We start from the raw sequence: 5740 nt of genomic DNA on the forward strand, positions 1-5740 counted from the left end.
GGGATCCTCGCTCTCCTCCCTCCCTTCTCTGGCTGGGCTCGCTCTGCGGGCCGCGCGTCTGGGTTCAGGGGCGGGGCTCCGCTCGGGTCCTCCAACCCACCTGGATGGGAGGGGCCGGTGTGCTGCCGGGTGCGCTGCTCCGGATCTGGACGCGCGCTGGGGTTTGGGGTCGCTGGGGATCCTCGCTCTCCTCCCTCCCTTCTCCCAGACAAGAAATGTTTTAAATGAGTAAAATACAGAAAGAAACTTCGAAATTACAAAAAATTATACTCATCAGTACCTTTGAATATTAACCAGCAAACAACATGTGTTAAACATAGCAGAGGATTTAACTTGATCACAGAAGAAACAGAAAAGACCATTTAAAAAGTGATGACAAAATATTGCAAATTTACTTCCAATGCCTAGATTAGAATTATCTTTATCAAACAGGAAAACTTTCTTCTCAATGTTTAATAAATGCGGACCAAAATCCCATAAAATATCTTTATGTAGGAAAACTCAGAATTCAGAAATATGACAAAAATGTGTAATTTGTCATGTGAGACTTGACTTTTCTCTTTCCTCTTAGGATCTAAAAACAAAAGTTGACTATTATCAAACTACTCTCATGTTAGGAAGAAAAAATCACATGAAATAATATTTGTAAAGATGACAAGCAGCTTTAACCTGGAATCTACTGACCACACAGATGAATCAAATCTCCTGATTCAAGTTAGAATATACCATTTTTTTTATTTTAACAGGCAACGCATACATGAACTTAAAAACCAGAACATAATAAAAAATATTGAAGATTCTGTGTCTTCCACCGCCCTAGATAAGCACTATTAGCTATTTATGGGGAGCATCATTTATTAAGCGTGTTTATACTCCAAATTGTCAAGTACCAAGTACTGTGTTCTAAGAAATAATAAGGAAAATATCCAGCAAGGATGGCTTTCTGATAAAGAGCTTTTCCTACTGGTAACCTATTGAAGGCATAGTATATTTTCTAGTCCTGACATTTATTGAAGTAAAATTCTTTGACTTGCTCTCAGTGGATTATTCTCAGCATATTTCATATATATTCTTTCTTTTTTGATGTTAAGTCTTTGGTTCTCTTCAACTTTATGTCCAAAGGTTTTCCCCTTCCTTGATAATCGAAGTCCCTATTCTTCTTTCTTTCTTTCTTTCTTTCTTTCTTTCTTTCTTTCTTTCTTTCTTTCTATCCTTCTTTCTTTCTTTCTTTTCTATTTTTTCTCCCTCATATTGTCTTGGTGTCGATTGGTCAATGTTTTATGAAAGTGATCCCAAACTTGCTTACCTTAGAGGGCTTGCCTCCCTAACGCTCAGCACTCCACACCTTCCCCATGCCCCATATTTTCTTATTACCTGGTTTAAATAGAAAACTCAAAGATCAATGATTATTACTTTGTAATATCACTATATTCAAAATACTGATGTATAAATACAAGTGGAGAGACCATTACAGAGAACACATGCTAGTATATATTAACAGTTTTTCACATCATCTATATTTTCTGTTTCTGTAAAAATACTTTCTCTGATTTACTTGTTTTCAGTGAATATCATGTAAAATTCACTATTAAAAGAAAAAAGAAACACAGAGAATCGACCCATATATATATATGCGTGTGTGTGTATGTGTGTTTGTGTATTTGAGCTCCTAAGTATGTCTAAAATAGAATGTAATCAATGAGGAAAAACACTTTGTATGTGAGAGAAAGTAAGCCAGTGTCTAAAATCACACAGCAAATGTCAAAGTCAAGCTAAAATGAGGCTTATCAAATTCGACTTGAATACTTTCTTTCATTACTACGTGCTGTTTTTCCTTGACTGCTAAGTTTAGGGATGATAAATCTAATGAAAAGCTTTGAAAAGTATTATTCCTTACCTGACATGGTCAGAGAAGAGGAAATAACAATGAAAGGTAGACGAGAAGAGGAGACGGTACGAGAGTACGTCTGAACACTGAAGCGGCTTAAGACCGCAAGTCTTCAGTAGAGACGACTGCTCACTGGTGATTGGTCATTGATCACTCGTCACTTGCCATGATGATTCAAATTTATTTACAAGCAACTACATGGGACCCCCAAGATTCTACCAGTTGGTGGTTGGTTTGGTGGGAGAATGATGTCATAAAGTAGGCAGGTGAAAGGTAGAGGCTAGCCAATCAGGAGGTCAGAATCCCAAGAAGAAGACCGGATTGGATAGAGAGCAGGGTAGAATGAAGCAGGCTAGGGAGATGGAATCCTACAAGACGGTTATAACAGTTTCACCTTCGTCAGACTCTTGTGTTAGAAAAATACTCCCATTATACTCAAGAGCTTAGCTATTTCATTAACAAATCATGAAAATTACCTAATAATTGTTTATATTGCACTATTAAAGAAACAACATTTGTTATTACTAGTATATTTTAGATAACGTTTACAGCACAGCGGGTTGGGCATTTGCCTTGCAGGAGGCCAATCCTGATTCCGATTCCTCTGCCCGGCAAGCTACCCAGAATATCTCGTCCACATAGCAAGAGCCTGGCAAGCTACCCATGACGTATTCGATAGGCTAAAGCCAGTGACAACAAGTGTCACAATTTGTTGTAAGATGTTACTGGTTCCCGCTCGAGCAAATGGATGAACCGTGGGAGGACAGTGCTACAGTGCTATGATTGAAAAAATTGGTGGTTTCTTTCAATATGAGAACACTTACTAGGATAATTTGTAGATGAATCGAGATGTGTTAAAATGTAAATAAAATGAGAAGAAATAGTAAATGCACAGGTATCTTATTTGTACAAAACATACAGTTGTTCTCAGTTTAAAACTGTAGAAGATAAAGAAAAACATATACTCATTTGTGTCAAAATTTTTCAACCTGAAAGAAAAGGATCAAAACCAATTTAAGTAATCAAAAAACAAGCAAAACCAACAAATACTGGCAATTAATATGATAGGCCAAGGATGAATGTTTTTAATAAATTAGTGCTGTTAAAAATCAGTATTTAGCTATTAAACTTCAATAGTAAAAATAAGCATAAACCATGATCATATAATCTGTATTGAAAGAAGTGTAAATGACTGGTAAACGGAAGGGCAAGATACTCGCAGATGCCTACCAGGTTCTCTCAGAGTGAGAACTGGACAATAATTGTTGTTGTCTTATCAACAAAATCCAGTCTCTGTATCTTGGCCATTGATGGGATTACATGGCTCCAGGGGCAGTTCGTGGTTGTAACACTTAGCTACTAGGAGATGGGGGATCTGGTTGGAGGGGGCCCAGTCTTGATCTGAGCAGCCTTGGAGATCTCATCCCCCGGTTGCGCACACCTGGGTTCCTCTGTCAGATTCGTTCATGCATGAGGCTCCTTCAAGCTTGGGGAGAGTGGTCTAAAGCGTACCTATGGCTGGTTGCAGAGGTCTTCAGGCGCCAGGGCTCTGCTCGGCGCGGTGAGGGAAACTCAACACACCCCCTCCAAGGGACCCTGGTGAAGAAAGCCAGGTGCGGGGTCAGGAGACTGTCATTTTAGACATATTTGGAATTAAGTTTAGATCAAAAAGTACACATCATTCAAACTACGTATGTGCTTAGTAATAAATTACTGCACACTTGTTCAATCACCTAAGAAACCCCACTCTGCTCAGAGAACTAGATTTTTAATTATAGGTCTGTTTTGCCCGTGTGTCATGGCTAAGAATCACTATCATTAGGTATGAAACTCACTATACACAAAGAAGAACACAGGCTGCTTTGAGTCATCTGTGATGTTAATTTGTGTTGGCCATTAAACTTCACTGAGACCCTTTTTTCTGTCCTTTACAGGAGCCTCATGAGTCTCAACTTCCGTTCAAGTTGAACTTATAATAATGTGGAATGAAATCATCAATATGCTCCTCACCTCTTCCTTCAGGAGAAAAATCCTACTTACATTCAAGGTGGTCAAAGTGCAGACAACACCATCCACCTTTTCCTGGAGATGTACGCGGGACTGCGGTGAGAACAGCAAAAGGCTCTAGTTTAATGGTATTAATGAAGGTTTCAGGGAAGTGCATTAAACAGGACTCATATAACATCTTCTAAAAGAATTATTTTGTAAAACTGATGCCTTGATTATGGTAAAAGATAATATGGTAAAAACCATATTTTTCTTTCTGGGACATTAAAGTTCTAAATCTATCAAGCTGCTTTGAAATACTTTCCTTGATTAGGTACCACTCTCTGCCATAGGGTAAGTAAGGACAACACTCAAAGTAATCAGAAGAGAAAAATTAACTCCTACTAGGTTTGGTTACACATATACTAAAATTGAAATGATACAGAGATTATCATGGTCCTTGCACAGAGACGACATGCAAACTTGTAAAGAGCTCCATATTTTTGTTGCAAGAAGAACTAACACGGCTACTTTAAGCTAAGGCAATCCCCACAAGTACAAAAATTCTACATAAAGATAGCACAAATCCCCATAACAACAATCTCTCTCAATGTCTATGGACTAAATGTGCCAATTCAGAGGCACAGAATAGGAAGATGAATTAGAAAACTGAACCCAACATTCTGATGCCTGCAAGAAACACATCTGAGCAATCAAAGCAACCATGGGCTAAAAGTAAAAGGCTGGAAAACAAGTCTTCAAGAAAAGAACACCTCCACAAAGCTGGAGTAGCCATACTAGTATCAGACCACGTGGACTTCAGGCTAAAGGTTATAAGAGACAGTGAATGTCATTCTTCACGATCATGGGATCTTTACATCAGAAAGAACTCACCCTCCTCAATGTAGATGCTCAATGACAGACCAGGAAAATACTTAAAAACAACTTCTAATAGACTTAAAAAAAAACATTGATAGCAAAACAGTACTAGGTGGAGATTTCAACACTACTTTGTCACTTCTCAATAGATCATACAGACTAAATCTCAGCAAGGAAATATTGTATTTAAGGGAAGTAATGAACAACCGTTGGCTTAGAGAAGAAATCAAAGAGGAAATAAAAAGGTTCCAGAAACAAATGAGAATGAGGACGCGAGCTAGCAGAACTTGTGGGACACAGCAAAAGCAGTGTTAAGAGGAAAGACTATAGCTCTGCCAGAATTCATCAGGAAGAAAGAAAGGGCCTACATGAATAAATTAGAGCTCAAGATTTTGGAAAATGACCAACAAAAGGAGTGCAAACTAGGCTGGAGCAAGGAAATAATAAAATTTGTAGTAGAAATCAATGAGCTAGAATCCCAAAATACAATCCAGAAGACCAATAAAAGCAAAAGCTTGTTATTTGAGAAAATAAACAAGATCAATAAACCTCTAGAAGCCTCTCAAAGAAACAGAAAGAATTCTAATAAATCGTATCAGAAATGCAAAGGGGGGTATCCTAATAGAAACTACAGAAATCCATAGGATCATCAGAGATTATTTTGAGAATCTTTGCAGCAGGAAATGAGAGAATCTTGAATAAATTGATAAATTAATGGATTCCAATTACCTCCCAAGGCTGAACCAAGAAGATTTGGAATACTTGAACCTATCACTACCAAGGAAATTGAAATGATGGTCAAAATATCCCCCCAAACAGAATCCGTGGCCCATATGGATTCAATAGTGAAATATTTCAATCCTTTAAAGAGGAACTGCTGCCAACATTTTTCAAGATTTTCCAGGAAATTGAAGAAACAGAAATGCTCCCAAATAGTTTCTATGAGGCAAAGATCACCCTAATACTCAAAACAGACAGAGACACCAC

The 5740-nt window shown here is 38.0% G+C and overlaps 1 pseudogene; it reads left to right on the forward strand.

Annotated features, from left to right (window-relative positions):
- The first annotated feature begins 4282 nt into the window (after positions 1 to 4282).
- LOC130036993 (uncharacterized) lies at positions 4283 to 4379 on the forward strand (annotated as a pseudogene).
- The last annotated feature ends 1361 nt before the right edge of the window (positions 4380 to 5740 follow it).

Source organism: Sorex fumeus, unplaced genomic scaffold (assembly GCF_029834395.1).
Source record: "Sorex fumeus unplaced genomic scaffold, SorFum_2.1 ptg000070l, whole genome shotgun sequence".
Classification (NCBI taxonomy): Eukaryota; Metazoa; Chordata; class Mammalia; order Eulipotyphla; family Soricidae; genus Sorex; species Sorex fumeus.